This window comes from Homarus americanus, unplaced genomic scaffold, assembly GCF_018991925.1.
Source record: "Homarus americanus isolate GMGI-L3 unplaced genomic scaffold, GMGI_Hamer_2.0 scaffold45333, whole genome shotgun sequence".
Taxonomy (NCBI): domain Eukaryota; kingdom Metazoa; phylum Arthropoda; class Malacostraca; order Decapoda; family Nephropidae; genus Homarus; species Homarus americanus.
The window spans coordinates 79,596-100,662 of record NW_024726972.1 but is presented as its reverse complement, the minus strand read 5'-3'; the positions used below and the strand labels follow the sequence as shown (position 1 = coordinate 100,662).

The 21,067-nt window shown below is 47.9% G+C and overlaps 1 protein-coding gene across 5 annotated transcripts in view; it reads left to right on the top strand.

Moving 5' to 3' along the window:
• The window catches only part of LOC121865743 (adhesion G protein-coupled receptor L2-like), a 100,810-nt gene that overhangs the window by 8,686 nt on the left and 71,057 nt on the right, over positions 1–21,067 (top strand). The window lies entirely within an intron of this gene.

The following is a 21,067-nucleotide window of genomic DNA, read 5'->3' as shown; positions in this document are numbered from 1 at the left end:
AAGTTGATTGGTGAGCCTCTGCTAGTGGTGATGGTGATGGATGGTGACGGCGAGGGATGGTAGTGATAGTAGTAACATGGTGATGGTGGTGAACCTTTTCCTGGTGCTTGTGTTGGATGGTGATGATGGTAGTGGTTAGGTTAGGTTAGGTTGCTAGGGTTAGATGAAGGAAGAAAGAAGTTAGGTTAGTTTTAGGTATTAGTTAGGCAACTCTGATCACCCTGACCCCAACCAAACGTGCTCTCACTAGCTATCTTAAATCATCGTTACACAGGTGTCTTGTTATCACTCCGCAGGTACACGGGCAGCCTTTGTGATCACGACCGAAAGATATTGGGAAAAATTAGTGGCATGACGGTAATGAACTATTGATAAAGATGGATGGTGAGAGAGAGAGAGAGAGAGAGAGAAAATTAAGAATGAATTTTTTGAAGTTACTATAATGTTTGTACGTAAATAATCACTTAATTATTTCTCATCTGAGGTTAATATATGCATTAATAGGACAATAATCAAGGTCTGTCTTTTATTTGTCATACTTGGACACTTGTGAGAGCTGGTTTAGTGAATTATAAGTATTTAAGTAATTACCAACACGTGTAATAACGTTGTAAGTGTTAAGTGAGTGTGTGAGTTAAGCGTTAAGTATGTGCGTTTGAGTTACAAGTATGTAAGTGTTTCTAACGTGTGTAATATTTAATTGTAAGTATAAGTAATGTAAAGTAACTGTGTACAGTGTTACAAGTACTCCCAAAATATGGTAATACTTGTGTGTAGTATTGTAAGTGTAAAGTGAGAGGAGGCGTGTGTTGAAGGAGAGAGGGGCGTGGTGGGGTGAGCGTGTGAAGACGTGGAAGGGGAGATGGATAGCGTATGTGGGCGTAGGAGGGGAAATAGAGAGGCGTGTGGGCGTGGGAAGGAAGAGGAGTGGGTGTGGGAAGAGAGAGGAGTGCGTGTGTGGGCGTAGGAGAGAAGAGAGAGGGGCGTGTGGGCGTGGGGAAGATTGTAGTGAGACTGGAGATATAAAAATCTTGGCCTGGTTATTTCTCCTGGGAAGTGTGTGTGATGGATACTACTGGTGCCGCCTCTCTCACCTTCCCTTCCTCTCTCACCTTCCCTTCCTCTCACCCCTTCCTCACACCTTCCCTTCCTCTCACCCCTTCCTCACACTGCTGTATATTTATGGCTAAATAACGTGTTTCAATATTAATAATCCACACGGCAACCACAATACCACAACCACACTACAACAACCACCACACCACAATAACCACATCACAACAACCACACCACAACAACCATACAACAGCAACCGCACTCCAACAACCACACCACAACAACCACACTACAACAACCACACCACAACAACCACACCACAACAACTACACTACAACAACCACACTACAACAACCACACCACAATAACCACACCACAACAACCACACTACACCAACCACACTACAACAACCACACCACAATAACCACACCACAACAACCACACTACACCAACCACACCACAACAACCACATCACAACCACACTACCACAACAACCACCACAAAAACCACAACACAACCTGGATAACCAAAACACAACACGGAGTTAAAATCACCTCAGGGGTCAGCAGGAAGAGACGCGTTTATAATCCCGGTATTTATATCTCGTCGTCGACCTTGTGTGTGGTGAGGTTTTGTGTCACCCGAGAGCTGGGAGGATTAACCCGGGATTTAGAGATAGTAATGAAGATTTATGTGGAGCGTGATGAAGTGGGAGCGGGAGGAGGAGGAGGACCCGGGGAGTTGAGGTCTTCCTGCTGACGGCGGGGGGGACACACACATATTGGCTTTTTATTGTTGTGGGGGTGGTGGTAGTTGTCTTCTTCTTCTTCTTCTTCTTCTTTCTTTTCTTCTTCTTTCTTCTTCTTCTTCTCGAATTATTTTGTTACAGTTCCTTTCATTCGTTGTATCTCTCTCTCTCTCTCTCTCTCTCTCTCTCTCTCTCTCTCTCTCTCTCTCTCTCTCTCTCTCGTTCCTATAATTCAGTATTAAGTCTAATAAAGTATCAAGAAAAGAGTAAGTACAGATAAGTCTTACCATAAAGTAAATAAGACGAAGGAAACACCTACCTGAGCACTCATCAAGGACAGGTGTACATCGTTAGTTCCTTATTGTGTACTTACAGAGAGACTTGATTTATGTGTTCAGGTGCAACCAAAATTTTCTTCGATATCTAGCAGTATCTGGCATCTACTTTTGGATTGTTGTTGTTGTTGTTGTTGTTGTTGACGTATAAGAAACATGAAAATATACGTTATAATACAAAGAAATTTTTTTGTAAATAGATGACCTTTAAGTGCCTGTGTTGTGTTCAGAACGAGGCCGGACACACACACACACACACACCTAAAGTGGTCGAGTCAGGCAGTGTCAAGAACAGAGAGGTCAGGCGAGGTCAGGTGGTCAGTGTTGGGTGTGGTCACTTAAGTCAGTATCATGTCAGGTGTGGTCAGGTCACAGAGCGTCGCTAGTTAAGTGTAAAGCTGCTGTATTATCGTCTGAACTTAGTAGCGAGTCACTAGAGTAGTCATAAGTTAGCGTTAAGGGTAAATTAGTATTAGTTAGCGTCAAGTTGCTAAGTTAGCTTCATTAGTTCATAGTCGCTAAGTTAGCTTTAGTATCGTGTGAGTGTTGACTTAGTGTGGCCTGAACCTCTCCAGTGTGTTCTCTCTCCACTATTTTTTTTTTATCTTATTCACAATTTATCATCACTTGTCTGTTTCCTCTTCCCGCCACAGACGAAACTGGGGTGAGTAAGGTTACCAAACGTCTGTCTCGGCCCCAGAATGAGACAGAAATAGTGTCTCGAGATAAATAAACAATTAGGTGGGCGCCATTGTGTGTCAGTCAGGCGGCTGGACATGGCTCCTTCGCCACCATTTTTCCCGCGCTCCGACCCGCCTCCCTCACCACCGCCTCCCTTACCATCGCCTCCCTCACCACCGCCTCCCTCACCATCGCCTCCCTCACCAACCCCGTAAAGGCCTGAGAGCTTACAACTGCCCATAAACATTCCATATAAACAATTTCCCTGGTGGCAAATATCACCCACGCAACGGGGGGAGACTCGGCCTATAAGATGTGACCTCCCAAAGTCCTTCCTTCCTTCTCCCTATCCTCCTGCGCCTCCTTCCCCTATTCCACCCCTTTACTCAGGCCACCCTATTCACCCCATCCTCCCCTCCGGCGCCCCACCATGTTACAGACACCCTTGGGTTTATTGTCATTCCGGTCGCCGTGCTCAGAGTATTCGGGGAGGAGTCCTCGTGGGGCCGTAGACGCGGCCAGGCTACTCGTAAAAAAGTGAAGAAGGTTCTGCTGGTTGTTGTGTGTGTGTGTTGCTGTTTGTTGCGATTGGAGAGACAGAGACTTGCTACCGCCTCCGTTTGTTGCAAGAATACAACAGTTGGTCCTTCAGGCTGCTCGTGGGGGCGCTTCGTTGTGGGCGTTGAGTGAGAAATATTCGTGCGAGAGATTTAGCAACACTGCCCGAGACTGATTCACCGCATGGAGTCTCCTCCTCACTGACGGCCATTACCAGTGGCAGGAAGTGTTCTTGGGTAGGTGGGATGTGACTTGGTTGCTCTACAATGGCCGCCACCGCCCCTCTGTCCCTCCTGGGCTGCTCCTGGGTGACGACTCTTACCAACACACGAGAAGCTACCACCTGACGACACAACAACTGCAACAAAAACAAATACCAAACAATTTTTTCCACAAGATGTTGTTTGTTCTGTTTTGCGGTGAAGGAAAGAATTTTCCTCCTTATGTTTATCATCATCATCATCATCATCATCATCATCATGTATACGGGCATCTTAACAGAATAATTTACGGGAGTACCAACAGAAAAATTTACAAAACCCTCAACACGCATTTTAACGGAACCTCCAACAGAAGTATTTTATAAGAATTCCGTTGAGGCATTTGCAGAGGAGGTCCCAACAGAAAGGCACTGCCCTCTGTTCTTTGTCATTGCCCGCTGCTCCTTGCCATTGCCCGCACACTCTTGCCCCTTACCGGCGTCGTCTCAAGCTCGGGAGGGGTGTGACAAGGATCTACCCCAGCCACATATTAAGCAGCTCACTGTCGACGTCTTCGCCTGCCGCCTTGTCTTGGTTTGCGTCATTTGCATTAAGGTGCTGCCGCTCAACCTGTGTGTAGCGGCAGTTGGCCAGGTAACCTTTATCGAGGCTTCACACACTAACTGCTAATCATTCAAGCAGTGGTTAGGTTAGGTTTCACTCAACTATTAGCCAGTCATTAATCAGGTAGTAGCCAGGCAACACACAGCAACTGTTGGACACACACACACACACACACACACACACACACACACAGTTTTTGCCCAGTTATTAACAGACTTATTGGGTTTTTCACATCAGTTTTCTGACAGCCACGAACAGTCAGTGCCTAGGCTTCACACAGCATCTACTGGACACAACCCTTCAACAGCTACACAAGAGAGAGAACTGTTTACGAGGAGGGTGTTCATAAAGCGGCCTCAGTCAGCCTCCTGCCACAACTCCCCCGGGATATCTGTTGTGTGTTGCCCTCAGCCATAAACAGCGAGTAACCTGAGCCAAAGATCTCCGCGTCCACTTCTCTAACATATAAACTAGGATAACAGGAGCCGGAAGACGGGCCTGGCGGTGCCTATAGGACGGGTTCCTTCAAGTGTTTATCTTCCTTAGAGGGCGTATAGGATGTATTTACAGGATTTAGGATGTCTGTAGGTATTGTTATGACTTGGGATAAATGACTCGCCTAGTGAGGAAAAATTGTCTTCACAACACGGCGGTTTCTTTAAAGATTAACCCCCCCACATTCTCGTTGTCTTCCAAGAAAATGTAAGAGTATAAGACCTCCTGTTGTCTTGAGACCCACTTGAGGACTTGTTATGGTCGCATGCCAAGCTGTGAGGCGATTTAGGTTCATAATTGCCATTAAGAGAGTTGTCAAGGGGCGGTGAGGATGGTAGGTTATGATGGTCACTGATGATAATGAAGAGATGGGACGAGGAATCTGGTGGCTGGAGGTAGTGTGTGTGAGAGAGTCCTTTAACCAACGGGGGGCTGTAGGTGACTTATCTTCTCGCTCGGGTTACCACAGCTGTTGTTCCTGTTGCTGGTTTATCGATACTGTTATTTTTGCTGTTTTTTTACCGATTTTACTGGGTTTTTTTTACTGTTACTTTTGTTTTTCTTTTGTTGATTTTACTGCTGTTATTATTAACCTTTTTTGCTGTTTTTGTTGCTGTTGTTGACATTATTGTTGCTGGTGAATTCAGTGTTGATTTTACAGCTTCTTCTCTTGTTGCTGTTGTCACTTCTGCTGTTACTCTTGCAGTTGTTCATGTGTGTGCTGTCTCATTTGTTATTGACGATGCTGTTGCACGTCTTCTCACCGTTAATGCTGTTGTTGTTGCTACTAACCCAACTGGTGGTAAGTCAGTCAGTCAACCAAGAAGAAGAAGAGAAGGAGGAGGAAGAGAGAGTAAATGGATGCACCAAGTAAAACAAAAATATATATAAGAATAAAGAGAAAAAGAAAACAGATTATGATTTTAACAAAGGAATGAAAAAAGACGAAGAGCTTGAGACTACAGTAGTGGGTGGAGGGGGACGTCACCAGCAGGAGCGGATGGTCAGGTTACCTTCAGTAGCCACTCCTGTATGATATGAGGGCCAGGACGCTCTAGGTGAAGGTCATATCTCCTCCCCCCCTCTCCTTCTTCTCCTCCTCCTCCCCATCCTTCTCCCCCTCCTCCCTCTCCCTATTCCTCCCCCTCCCTCTTCCTCCCCCTCTTCCCCTCTCACCACAGTAATGTGCCCAGCTCTACTGTATAATGGCTCTCCAGCGCCATTTAACATGGGTGCCACTTTTATTGTCCTTGGCACCACTATGTACTGTCCCAAGCCCCACTGTACTTGTCTGGCACCACTGTATGATGGCCCCAGTGCCACTTGTCCTCAGCACCACCATGTCGTCTCCAACACCACTAACACCAGCACGGCCTTTATCTTTAATCAGCTAGAGAAGGTCCACTACCACCAGTCCGCGTCGAGAGAACAGCACTAAGATATATAATAGCACCAGCAGCAGTAGTGAGGGCAGCAGCAGGTAGAACAGCAGTAGAAGCAGGAGTAAGGGCGGGCCAGTAAGCAGGAGGAGGGAATAACAGAGGAGGGCCAAGCTCGAGTGACCCGCCACATTTGAATGCAATAGATGGGTGTGTTTAGGTAGTGACGGGGCCTGAGGGAGTCGTCGGCTGTACTCGGCTGCCCCGCCTCAGGTCCCCGTCAGCTAAGTAATTGACAGGAGCAGGAATCTATAACTTATCCCCGCTACGATTAGGTCCTTCAAGTGAGTAGTTAAACCCAGAGGAGGGTCATCGCTAGTTAGGGCGTTGTGTAGGTGATTAGGTGATTATCATAAGTTTGTGGATCCCCCGACGATGGGCTGGTGTAGCTAGAGGGCGCCATTATGTGTGGTTGAGGTCTGTGTTTGGTAGTTTATGGAGGACCAAGAACACCACATGGGTTTGTTTTTATCCCTGATGGCGTAGTGGAGTCGGTGGTGGTAGTGGTGCTTGCTAGTAATTGTGGTTAGTAAGAGGTTGTTGTTGTGGTGATGCTTGCTAGTAGTTGTGGTTAGTAAGAGATTGTTGTTGTAGTTGTGGTGGTGTTTTATTAGTGGTGGTGGAGATAATTACGTAGTTGTCAGTGGTAAATCCATAACCACTAAGGGTTAAATCATCATCGTCCTCAAAGGGTTAAATCATTATCATCATCAAAGGGTTAAATAAAATGTTCCCAGTATAGGTTTCCTTGTAGTTCCTTCTTACTAAACACTACTCGTACCCGTGTAAGTCACCCGTGTTGGGGCCGTGTTAGGGACGAGGTCATCCGGTCAATATAACATGATCGACGACGTAAATCATCATGATCGACCAGGGGTAACTAAACCTCTGGTGGAAGAAGCTCAGGTGACGGCTGGACGAAAGAAAAACATGAAAATTACAGCCACTGAAGAAATAATTTGTCTCTGGGGAACTTGATGATGAAAAGTCAGGAGCAGAAATACGAACTTCTGGCTGGTGGTGAGACACAGGTCAAGGTCTGACCCAGCTGAGGAGGAGGAGGCGGAAAGGGGAGGAAGAGGAGAGACGGGGAGTAAACTAGGGCAAACCAAGGAGGTTAAAGGGAGCGGTTTAGGGAGGAGGGGAGGGAGGGAGGGAGGGAGAGACAGGTAGCAGCTCCAAGATTAACAGTAGAGGCGGGGCTGGGAACGGGTAAAGAGGACAGGAAGGGGTGAATGGCTCGATGGGATAGGGAGAACGTTCAGGAAATAAGGAAGGACAGGGAGGGAAGGATAGATAGAGGGTAATGGGATGAAATGTTAGGTAATTAGGAGGATAGGAATAGATGAATAGAAAATGTTGAACAGGAAGAATGGTTAGGGAATAGGGGGAAAGCAGTCGCCTTTATAAGGGAGGGATGGGGAGGGCAGGAAGGTATGTGGGGGATGGGAGGAGGAGGAGGGCAGGAGGTAGCCACGTAACCTCACCCCCCAACAAGGTAGGTGGCCCACGTAACCAGGTGGGCTTAATTATAAATCTGATTTTATAGGCGTCGTTGTTGTGTAGGGGTGGGGCTGGTGGCCCTCAATCCAGCCCTTCTGTACTCTCTCTCTCTCTCTCTCTCTCTCTCTCTCTCTCTCTCTCCCCCCTTTGCTTTTCATTCTTCTCAGTTCTCTCCCATCCACTTACTATAATCTCGTGTCTTTCCTAATTCCTCCTTCCATCTGTCTGATTCCTTCGCAGTTTCCTCCTGGTCTCACCTCCATTGACTTATTTCTCCTTATCATTATCCTCCATCCTCTTCCATCCTTTGTTCTTCATGACCCTTACCTTTCTACCTCCCCTTCCATCTCTCTCTCTCTCTGCTGTTCCTCCCTATAACCTGTTCTTTTTTACCTTTGTTTTTCCTCTTCCATCTCTCTCTCCTTCTCTTGTCCCTCCTTCCCTTCCATCACCTGCAGGGATCACTAGGCTGGCCCTGATCAATAGGTTCAGTGGGTCAAGTACCAGGACACTTGTGGGTTTGGTCTCTTATTTAAGCATGTGCTTCTGACCTCTGACGTAACCCAGGAATGGGATGACGTAAAATGGGGATGGGGCGACGTAAAACGGGGATGGGGCGACGTAAAATGGGGATGAGACAACGTAAAACGGGGATGGAGTGACGTAAAACGGGGATGCGGCGACGTAAAATGGGGAAGAGACAATGTAAAATGGGGATGGGGGCGAAGGTAAAATGGGGATGAGACAACGTAAAACGGGGATGGAGTGACGTAAAACGGGGATGCGGCGACGTAAAATGGGGAAGAGACAATGTAAAATGGGGATGGGACGAAATAAAATGGGGAGGAAGTGACGTAAAATGGGGATGGGGCGACGTAAAAGGGGACCAAAACAACATAAAACAGGGACTGGGAGACAATACAGCTCTGTCCTCTGATGGTGACTGACCTGTGTGTGTGTGTGTTTTAAAATGATATTTATTGTGTGTTTTTGGACCTAAAAATCATTGCCGTATCAACTTTGAACAGCTGAACGTACAGAAAAGTTCAGCTGTGTTGGGGCTACACTTATGTAAAACTCTTCAGCGCCTGAATTTTTCTACATGTTGAAGTTCAGCCACACAAAGTTGGCATGATGTGGATTCTTAGGTCAAAAGACAAACAATAAAAGCCTATTTGTATGCACACACACATACACACACACACACACACACACACACACACACACACACACACACACACGACTCTCTGACACTGATGGATCCGTAGAAGACAAAAACACGCAGCCATAACTATTATCAGTTCAGATGTGTGACGGATGACAATGAGACGAGGATGATGAGACGAGGATGAGGAAAACGAGGAGGACGTGAGGGAAAAAAGGTCTCAGGGGCTCCTCGTCGGGGCTGAGGACGTGACATCTCTCCCACCTTGGCATTACTTGGTAGTTGTTATAACAGGACGTCTTGGGAACTTGGTTGAGTCAGTTGAGGTTGTTGTAGTTGTGGGTTAGTCAGATGAGGTTGTTGTTGACCTGGTTGAGTCAGTCGAGGTTGTTGTAGTTGTGGGTTAGTCAGATGAGGTTGTTGTTGGTCAGATTGAGTCAGTCGAGGTTGTTGTAGTTGTGAGTGAGTCGGATGAGGTTGTTGTTGGCCTGGTTGAGTCAGTCAAGGTTGTTGTAGTTGTGGGTGAGTCAGGTGAGGTAGTTGTGGTTGTAGGTGAGTCAGGCAGGTCGCCACGATCCCTGGTGTTGTGGTAGACTTCCCGGTGTTCTGGACGATAACCGCTCAGGCCTAGAAGGTGCGGTGCCCTGGTCTACTTTAGGCGCCCATGGGAGAGGGGGAGAAGGAGAGCCCTGCCTGCCTGTGAGACTAGCGAGCTGTTGGGAAGCCCTGGGGAGTGGGGGAGTGGAACCTCGTGTCTAGGACTCCTCTTACAACTCCTGCAGGACATGTAGATGGAAGCGAAGGACTCCCATAGTGGTAGAGGCGGTAGGATATCATGGGATGTTTTTTAGGTGAAGAGCTTGAGCGTGTTGTGATGTGTGGGTGTGGAGGTGACCTGGGAACTGTCGGTAGGAGGAGGAAGTGTGGGCAGTGTGTTGAAGGAGTAGCTTTGAGGAGGAGGGAGAAGAAGGGGAGAGGAAGAGAAGGAGGACGAGTATGAGAGGAGGAAGAGGAGAGGAGGAAGAGGAGAGGAGAGGAGAGGAGGAAAGGAGGACGAGTAGGAGAAGAGGAGAAAAGGAGGAGGAGGCAGCTGGTCCGGTTTAGGGTTGTCAGATGGTCAGATTGTTAGCAGAGGTGGTGGTGGTGGGGGGTGGGGGTAAGCTTGGCCTGCCCCCCGTCTCTATCTCCCTCACATCTACAGGGCGACTATGTCACCTCCACCATTATCACCACCGCTACTTCCACCATTACCTCCATCACCACTACCACTACTTCCACCACCATTACCACCACCACCACCATTTTGTAACCCACCACCATTAACTACCAACACCAGCACCCTACAACAAACCCCACCACCACTACTCTCACCACCACCACCACTCTCACCACCACCACCACTCTCACCACCACCACCACTCTCACCACCACTACCATCACCATTACTACCACTACCACCACCATTAACTACCAACCCCACCACCACTACTCCCACCACCCCTACCACCACCATTAACTACCACTACCACCACCATTACTACCACTACCATTACTACACTACCACCACTACTCCCAACCAACATCATCTACCTGTGCACCTTCTCACGGTCCATGAACTAATTTACCTGATTAATCAAGGTAAAGTTAGTTAATGAAGGTAAAGGATAATTTATGGAGGTAAGGTAAGACAAGATTTATATAGGCTTAATGTCGAACAGAGAGATTGTAAGGAACACATGCTGGACACGGTAAGTTGGACACAGATACTGTCAGATACATAGGGAGCTGGATACAGATGACGTCAGATATAGTCAGGTACAGGGGACACTGGATACATAGAACGTAGGACCCTTATGAATATGCACAAGATAGCACTATGTTGTCCCGAGCCTTATACCTGCCTGCTGTAGTCGTTACTCCTAGGTTGGTGGTGTAGGATGGTGAGCCTTGTGGAGGGTGAAGGAGGGCCTCGGTGGCACTGACCTTAAAGCTTTAATTTTTGTCTTCGCTTTCCCCTCCAGGTAGGAAGACAACAAGTGTTAGATGCTGTTTTCCTCACAAAATATTTCCCCCAATTCAGTTAACTTCTACTCAAATGGAAGATAGAATGAGTTTGAGTTTATCGTCGCAGGTAATTGGGTTTATTTGGGTCCAGTAGTTCTTTAATTAACTTTATTATCCAATTTTCTTCTTTTTATTTTTGCTGTGTCCGTCTTTATTCGGTTTCATTTCCGCGATTCTTCAGTGTAACTTTTTCCTTCTTTCTGGGGGACGTCGTGACGTTTTTACAGCGAAAGTTTACAGAGCCGTAAGGTGAGGGTCCGCTAGGTCAGCCTCTCCCGTCACCACACCCGGGTCCTTCGTCACCACACCCGGCCGTACGGGACCACACCCGGGACCCCCTCCGTTACACCCTGCAGTACGGGGTCATTATCCCGTCGGTCTACCTTAAGGAAATAGTCGCCCCAATGGCTGCGGTAAGCAGCCGCAGAAGTTATTAATAATATTGTTATGCGGAAGGGAAATGGAGGGAGCTTCTGGAGGGAGGGGAATGGAGGTGAGGCAGAAGGATAAAGAGAGGGAGGGAGGGAGTAGGGAGGTAGCTGGCGTCATCAACCCTGGGCTTTATGACTGCTCAGGACGGGAGTTGCCTCGTGTAGGCTCCTTCCCTAACACTCAGAACTCGCCACTTTTTCTCCTTAAACCCCGGGACTTTTTCTCCATAAACTGGGTCTTGGCTGAGACTTGAAACTACTGCCCACATTACCGTGCTGGCGGCGCATCACGGACGGTGGGCGGAGGGAATGTGTGTGTGGGAGGAGGAGGTGGAGGAGGGCAGGAGTGGGAGGAATAGGAGGAGGAGGAGAAGGGGTAGGTGGAGGGGGAGGAGGAGCCATTAGACGTTTTATAGACGCATTAGACGCTGGAGGCAAGAGTCCCTCCAGAAAGGTTCTTCACTGCCCACCCGCTAATTGGATGCAAGAGACGTATTGCGCTGTGCTACGGGGGGAGGTTACTGCTGCACCGCCTTCGTCAGGGAGGGAGGAAATAGGTCTTTGCTACCGTCAGTAAGTGGAGGACGTAAAAGGAGGACAAAGAGGAAGTAAAGAAGGATGAAGAATGGAAGACAGAGGAAGAAAGTCGGTCTTATGGGGTTGATACAATTTTTTCTTCTTTTCTCGAAAGGAAATTGATAAGATGACGACGAGGAAGACGGAAGAGAAGTTGATGAGAAAGAGGGGAAAAAAGTGGAGGAGGAGGAGAAAAGGAACATAGCGATGAGGATGGAAGGAGAGATGGGCGGATTAATCTTCTTCCCTCTCACTTCCTTACCTCAACACCTCACCTTACCTCCCCTCACCTCACCTCACCTCCCCTCACCTCACCTCCCTTCACCTCACTTCAACTCTATCCACCCTTTCCATCCGTTCTTCATTATCCTTCAAGTTTCTCTCATCCTTACCGCATACCTGTCGAACTTTTATCTTATCCTGATCTTTACCCCTCTTAATCTTCCCTCCTCCTCCCTTCTCTCTTTCTCGTTTCCCCTCTTTTTCCTCCTTCTCCTTTCTTTCTTTCCTCCTGTTCTCTCCCCACCCCCTCGTCTCTCGCCTCACACTGAGAGAAACCGCTAGACATATTCCTCCCCGTCATGCTGCTAAATTGTTCAAGTGTTGGGAGGCGTCGTTAATGACTGTCTAAATTGCCCTCCGAGTCGTTTACTGAGCCAGTCAGGGGAATGTCAAAATTCAGGAATTCAAAAACTTTGGGGTTTGGATTGGCAGGGTTCGAAGTTCGGGGGTTCGAAGCTTTAGTGGTTAATGGAGTTCAGGTTTTGAGGCTTCGGGGGTTCGGGTTTATTGTGTTCGGCCTCCTTTTGGCCTCTTCTTCCTCTTCACACCCCAGCCCCCTCTTCTTCACACTCCAGCACCTTCCTCTTGCTCCTCTTCACACTGAAACGTAAACAGAAGCTCATTAGACAACAGAGTCACCCATACTACTGTACACCTGGATAACGCATGGAACAACAGGATTCTCGTGGGACAAAAATATTATCCCGAGAACACTGGTAGGGCAGATGAACTACCCCTGGGAACACGATGGATAAAGAGAAAACATAGCCAAAGATAGAGAAAATAGCCAAGACTAAAAGGAGCCACCCGAAAACATAGTCATTTCTTCAGTCAGGATTAAAACAATAGACTGGAAGGAGCAACAAGAGAATTAAACCTTTAACCTGTAATCCCTACTGACGGGAGAGTTATTGTTGACAGCCAGGAGACGATACAGTTTTAAGCCTGGACTTGACCTGTACCTACCACTACTACCCCTACCACCACTACTACCACTACCACCACTACCACTACTACACTACCCACCACTACTACCCTACCACCACAATACCGTCTCTGTCTCTCCTCCCTTTCCCTTTCCCTTCTCTCTCCTCCCCTCTCCCCCCTCCCCTCTCCCCTCCCCCACCTCCTTCTTTCCTTTCCCAACCCCTCCTTCCCTCCCCCTCCCCTTTCTTCCCCCTCCCCTTTCTTCCCCCCTCCCTCCCCTGTATCTGCTGAGTCTCAGCGCTACACTGACTTCATTTGCTCTTGTGGTTTGCCTCAGGTGAGACCAATTAGACCAGGTGTTCTCAGGTTACAGGTAAATTGGGTATAAATTGGGAGTAGTGAGGTGAAGGGGGTGCTGAGTGTTGAAACAGTGCTGAGTGAGGTGAGTGTTGAGTGAGGTGTGAGATGAGGTGCTGAGTGGGAGTGCTGAGGTGGTGAGGAGTGCTGGTCAGGAGTGCTGGTGAGAGAGGCTGAGGTGAGGGGGTGAGGTGAGGGCTGAGGTAAGATGAGAGTGCTGTGGTGAGGTGGGGAGTGCTGGGGTGGGGGGGTGGGGTGGTGTGAGGGAATGCTGAGGTGAGGGATGCTGAGGCGAGGTAAGGAAGAGGTAAAGAAAACAATAGCATCACGTCAAAGGTACAGTCTCAGAACACACTATCCGCCATTGTGGTCAGCGTAAGTGAATAAGTTAAGAAAGATAAGGGAGGAACATAGGAGTGTGTTGGCCGGAGCCTCACCTGGCTATACGACCTGCTCTCTTAATTAATTAGCAGGTAATCTAGAGGTGGGAGTTATCTCTGTGTGGTTAATATATATGTGATGTCCTGTGTGCTGCCACCGGAACGATCTGACGGCTCCCCCCTCCTCCTCCTCCTCCTCCTCCTCCTCCTCCTCCTCCTCCTCCGTCTTTCTCCTCCTTCTCTGGTTCCGTCTTTCTTCTCCTTCTCTTCTGGCTCCGTCTTTCTCCTCCTCTTGCCCACTTTTTTGTTCTTATTAATTCTCATTCTCCTCATCTGACTTAGTCTTCTTCCTCCTCCTCCTCCTTACCTTACCTTACCTTACCTTCCTTAACCTCCTTCCCCTACTACATTTTACCTTACCTTACCTTACCTTACCTTAACCTTTCCCTACCTTACCTTAACCTTACCTTAGCTTCCCTACCTTACCTTACCTTAACCTTACCCTTACCTTGCACTTTTTGCTTAACCTTTCCCTACCTTAACCTTTCTCTTACCTTGCAACCTTACCTTACCTTACCTTAACACCTTACCTTAACTTTCCTACCTTAACCTTTCCTCTACCCGTTTACATTACCTTACTTACCTTACCTTACCTTACCTTACTTTCCTACCTTACCTTAACCTTACCTTAATTGAGCCAAAGGTAAACTTACCCAAAGATTAGTCATTTATTTTAAGTTTATTATTAGTGGTCGTGAGATTTAATGTTATGGTTCAAGATTGACTCATGCTTCCGTGGAGACGGAACAGGTCAGGAAGGACAAGGACGGAACAGGCTGGATTCTGTCCCACCACTTGTATATATTATGGAACGGGTTAGATGCTGCCCTTCTCAAACGTATATATCTCTTGTGGAACGGGGCGGAACGGAGCGGAGCAAAGCGCGTTAGATTCTATCCATTCACAAACGTATACCTTATGAAACGGAACGGAACGGGGCGGAACGGAACAGGGTATAGCAATCCCATCTAACTGTCTCTCTGTGGGACGGGACAGGGAGAGAACACACACACCAGCATCTGTCTCTCGGAGGAACAACCATAAACATAGAGTATCTCCAAGCACTATCTCTCACGTAGACACTCATAAATACAACACTATCTCCCCGAGAGACATGAGGTGGCGGTACTGACAGACGGTTACTCCTAGTGGGAGAGACTGGTATCTGGCTCCTACATGAATGGGTGACATTTATACCTGTTGGGAGAATTACAGATAATGATGGTTGATAACGATGTATAGTGATGTATATATGAGGTATAGTGATGTATAATGAATGTATATGATGTATAGTAATGTATAATGTATATTGATAATGTATGGTGATGTATATTTTAAACGGAAAACAAAATCTAAATCAATAGACACATTAAAAATTTATTTTTGGGAAAAAAAGAAAAAAATGTTCTTGAGAAAAAAAATTGAAAAAAATCTACTGGAGGAAGATAATGAGGGGAAATAATTTGTAAACTTGAAAATAATTTGTGAAAATTTTTACTTATCTGAAGAAAAATTTAAATAAGATTATCTACTTATATGGATTTCGGATTTAGGAAGTCAATTAGTTATGTTAATGAGGTGATGAGACACATAGGTAAATTGTGTCTCATGAGTTCGTTGTGTCTCTCATGAGTTCGTTTTCTCCTTCATGATCTCGCTGTATGTCTCAAAAGCTGTTTGTGTCTTCAGTGTGCTTTTTATTCCCTCAGCCGCTAAACACAGTACACAGGTGCACACAGGTAAGCTCTTTTATGGTTATATACCTTAATTAGGGATGTGTGTACCTGAGGTCAGCTCCCAGACAGGTGTACCGTGATGGAGGGGGCGTGTGTACCTTGGGTTTGGCTCTTGGACAGGTGTACCGTGGGGAGGGGTGTACCTTGAGTTAGCTCCCGAACAGGTGTACCGTGATCGGGTGGGGGGGACGTGTGTACCTTGGGTTAGTTCCCGTACAGGTGTAACGTTAAGTAGTGTACCTGGGGTCAGCTCCAAGTTAAAGGTACCGTGGGGAGAGGGGGAAGGAGGAGAAGGTCGACCTGTACCGATCCCGTCCTATTCCCGATACTCGAAATTAGTGATGTTAAACGGGTCTTGAGTCATGGTTTTGAGCACAATAGAAGGAAATACCCAAAAGACGTGGTTAGGGGGAGGTACTTGGTCAGGATTTTTGGGGGTAGCAGTAGTTAGGGTAGGGTCGAGGGTAGGTACTGGGCACGCTTGGGTATCTCTTGTCACATAATGTACCCTGGACAGCTTCATCTGGACGGGTTGTGGCCTGATAAAGGTTGGCCACTAATTACCTGAGCTCACCTTACTGCTGTGTGTGTGTGTGTGTGTGTGTGTGTGTGTGTGTGTGTGTGTGTGTGTGTGTGTGTGTGTGTGTGTGTGTGTGTGTGTGTGTGTAAGGAAATTTTATAACCTGAAAAACAATTCTTCTTTTCCTTTCTTTCTTCTTCTTCCTCCTTTATCTTTTCCTCCTCATCTCATCTTCCTTCTTCCTCTTTTTCCTCCTCATCTTTTCTTTCCTCCTTCCTCTTTTCCTACTCAGCTTCTTATCCTTTCATTCTTCCTCCATCCTCCTCATCTCTTCCTCCTCCTCCTCTCCACAACACCCAGACGTTAAAGGCATGTGGAAAATAATCAGTCGTAGAGTGTAGTTTCCCCCAATACTAGCGCGTTGATGCCATGTCTCTCCCCCTCAAGTGCCTGTTATAGAGGGAGAGTTTACGGGTTGGTAGTCCATCCTAGGAGACGTAATTGGCGTCAAGAGTTGCGAGTTGTTAGGTAGTTTGGATTGTGTTGAGTGGGCTGGGGAGTGGGTAGTAGTGGGCTGGGGAGTGGGTAACAGTGGGCTGGGGAGTGGGTAGTTGTGGGCTGGTGAAGTAGTTGGTTGTTATGGTGGGCTTGGGGTTATGTGGTGGTGGGTTGGGGAGTGGGTTATGGTGGTGGGCTGGGAAGTGGGTGGTTATGGTGGGCTAAGGACAGGTCTTCGTGTGTCTCAAGTCTGGCAGTAAACAATAAACACATCACCCCACCTTAGGGTAGAGACAGTGCCAAGACGGTCAACCTCCTCAACTACTGCTTCCTATACGTCTACAATTCCCAATATTAACCCCCCTTCCTTCCTTCCTTCCTTCCTTCTTCCCTTCTTCTTCCTTCCTTCCTTCCTTTAATCTTCTTTCATCCCCTTCTTTCTCTATACAAAAGGGAGGGTTAGCAAGTATATAATAAGACCTCAACTGGAACGTATCTCATTGACTGTCTGTACTCTCCTCTCCTCTCCTCCTCCCCTCCTCTCCCTCTCCTCCTCCCTCTCCTCCCTCCTCTCCCTCTCCCACCTGACCTCCCTCTCCTCCTCCCTCCTCTCCTCCTCCCCTCCCCCTCCTCCCGTACTTCATTCTCAACCTCCTCCCCCCCTTCCTTCTCCTCCTCCCCAGTGGCAGTGATCAAGGAGCAGCAGCAGAGAGGAGGAGGGGAGTGAGGGAGGAGTTTGTCACCGGTAGACTCTGAGGCTAAAGGAATCGATGGTTCTTCCCCCTTCCCCCTCTCCTCCTCCTTCTCCCTCCTCCCCTCTCATCCCCATCCCCTCATCCCATCCCCCACCTAGATAGATGGAGTTCGGGTGAGCTGCCTCGCTGTGGGGGGTGGGGGGGGGTGATCGGGTCGTTCTCACAGTCGGATTTACGCCGGATTTATTTACGTTTTTAGATAAATCTCCGGAGTTTGATTCTATGGGGTAAGATGTTTGTGGCCTGAGACTCGCGTTATATCTGGGGGATTATTGGCCTCCTGTTCTGGGGGAGGGTGAGGAGGAATGAGTGGGGAGAGGCAGGTAGGTAGGAAGGTGATTTATACAGTAGCACTAATACCAGTTTTATCGACAGTAGTAACTGTACAAAAGTGGCAGTAAAATCAATATTAGCAGTATAACAGTGCCAGAAATAGTGCCATTAGTAGTAGTAGTAGTAGTAGTGGCAGTAGCAGCAGGAGTAGTAACAGTGCCAGCAGGAGCAACACTCACAGGGCTTGGAAGAGGGTCGTCGAACCAACCATTTCTCTGCTCACTCGATTGATGCATAAAAAACTGTGTACTAAATCGTCTCCCTCCCTCCCTCCTCCCTTTCCTCCTTTCCTCCCTCCTCCCTCCCTCCCTCCCCTCCCCTCCCTCCCTCCCCTCCCCTCCCTCCCTCCCCTCCCTCCTCCCCTCCCTTCCTCCCTCATTCTCCTCCCTCCCTTCTTCTCCCACCCTCCCTCCACTCCTCCCTCCCTCCACTCCCTCCTCCCTCCCCTTACTCCCCTACCCTCCCCTTCCCTCTTCTTCCTCCCTTCCTCTGCCCTTTTACACGCTTTCCTTTTTATCCTCTCCCTTCTTCGCCCTCCCTCCCTCCCTCTCCCAGTCCTTCATCCATCCCTCTTCCTCCTCTTTCTCTTCCTTCTCACTTATGTACAGGTTCTCTCCCCTTCTCTCTCTCTCTGTTCATCATTCGTTCACAGTTTTTTCTCTCGTCTTCTTTTACCCTTTCACCTGTTTTTTCTCTTGTTCCCCTTTCAACTCGTTCTCCTATTCTTTTTCTCCTCTTCCTACCACTATCCTCTACCCCTTCGCTCCTTCCTCCTAGCTTGCATCCTCTTCTATCCCTTCTTCTTCCTCCTCCTCCTCCGTGACCAGGGTGCCGGGCAGTATGTCACCACCACTTTATAACAAACCTCACCAGTATCTACACCCCCGTCTGCCCATTGTACACCCCCCCCACCCTCCACACCAGCCACACAAGAGGGGTTAGGTTACGTTTGGTTAGGTTAGGGTTAGATTGGTTTTGGTTAGGTTAGGTTACGTTAGGTTAAATTAGGTGGTTTAGGTGTGTGTCAGGTGAGTGTTAGGTGGCCCAGGTGCTAATCTTTGGCCAGGTGACAGTGATGGAGGGAATAAGGGGAGGGGCGGGGAGGGTAACAAGGGGAGGGGCGGGGAGGGAACATGAGGAGGGGCGGAAGAAGGTAGTGAGGATTAGCATAGTATGAATAGAAATAACATTGGTGGAGGGAGGGAGGGAGGGAGGGAGGGAGGGGCGACTGATAGTGGAGGTGAGGGAGAGGCGATGATGGGGGAGGGAGAAAAGGAAGAGGAGAAGAGGGAGGGAAAGGTAATTGTGAAGGGAGGAAGGAAAGGAGGGAGAGGTAAAGGGAGAAGGGAGATGAATGAATGAAGATAACAACGAGACGAGAATGAATGCAGATGAAAAAAGTTGTGAATGAAAACAGTAAATAAAGAAGGAAGGAAGATGTGAGTTGAGTATAAAAACCGGGAATGAAAATAGCCAATAAAAATATCACAGATGAAAGCAGTGGAAAGAATGTCGCGGGATAGGAGGTGAATGAAAATGGTCGTGATGAAAGAACTTGAGTTTTAAGAATGAAGATGGCGCCGAGGGAATCAAAGGATCTTGTGAGGCCGAAAGAAACACAAAGGGAAGATTATGATGATCGTAGAGAGAGAGAGAGAGAGAGAGAGAGAGAGAGAGAGAGAGAGAGAGAGAGAGAGAGAGAGAGAGAGAGAGAGAGAGAGAGAGAGAGAGAGAGAGAGAGTTTATTGAATCTGAAATCTGTCGACGTTGTCTGACAAAGGAGTGAGGGAAGGATAGCAGGTAGTGAGTGAATGCAGTGCCAACCTTCAGTGCCAATTTTAACGGACTATAAAGTAGACCGCCTGGCACTTTCCTGTTGTGGCACTCTTCCTATAGGGGCCACTGGTGTCACTTATGGCACTTCATATGGGTGCCACTGGTGTCACTTATGGCACTTCATGCAGGTGCCACTGGTGCCACTTATGGCACTCTTCCCATAGGTGCCATGTATTGATCTTAAGGTTCCCAGGGCGGTAGCTTGATGGAGGGAGGGGAAGTCTGAGTGAGTGTGTGAGAGGAGAGGAGACGGAAAAGAGAGAGACAGGAGGAATGGAACAGTGGTTAAACCCAAGAGGTGAGAGGAGAGGAAAGGAGAGAGAATGAGATTGAGAGGAGGAGGGAGAATAGAAGGAAGGGAGAATAATAATGGCGTTAAAGATGTGGACGAGAGAGAGAGAGAGAGAGAGAGAGAGAGAGAGAGAGAGAGCCAACTAACAATAAAACAGTAAAGCATAATCCGGCTTTATGCTCGGACCATTCAGTCATTTTTATACATTATTCACTAGTTAATATAATCATTATTAAGCCTGTTTCATTTGAATAATTCCACACATTCATTATACATCACGTAGTGTGTGTGTGTGGGTGTGGGGGGGGGTGTGTGTGTGGGTGTGTGCGTGTGGGGTGTGTGTGTGTGTGTGTGTGTGTGTGTGTGTGTGTGTGTGTGTGTGTGTGTGTGTGTGTGTGGGTGTGTGTGTGTGTGTGTGTGTGTGTGTGTGGTAGTGGGTGTGTGTGTGTGTGTGTGTGTGTGTGTGTGTGTGTGTGTGTGTGTGTGTGTGTGTGTGCGTGTGTGTGTGTGTGTGTGTGTGGGTGTGTGTGTGTGTGTGTGTGTGGGTGTGGGGGGGGGTGTGTGTGTGGGTGTGTGCGTGTGGGGTGTGTGTGAACCTTGCTAGACGTGTTATGGTTGGTTGAGGATAATGAAGTTTGTTCAAGGGATGTCATTGGCTGGAAAAATGTGTTTTAAACCAATGGCCAATCAGAATTGAAGATTTTTCGGCGCGTTTATTAACTGATAGATCTTAGCCGTGGAAATATAAGAGTTATGGACCAATCGAAATTGAGTATTTGTCTGCGTGTATTATAACTGGTGAGTATAACAGCGAAAGTTTGAGTCTCGTCGACCAGTTAAAATTGGAGTTTTATCTACGTGTATTAACTGATGATTGTTATTGGTGGATACATGATATTATGGACCAATCATAATTGAGCATTTTCTCTACATGATATTGTTTGTGGTAGTAATGCCAGCCCCCCCTTCCCCTCCCTCCCCCTTCAACCCTCCCTCCCCAACCCCCTTCCCCCACCTCCCCCACCTCTTCACCTTCATTCTACCTGTCCCCTCTCCCTTCCTCTCTCCCCTTCGGTCTTTTGCAATCCCTCCTTCCTCCTTCCCTTCCTTCCCACCCCACCCTCCCCCACCTTCCCCCCACCCCCTCACCTTCAGTCTTCCTGCCCCACATGGCACCGAGGGGCCATAAAAGCAGGCCCGCCATAGCTTCCGTGAG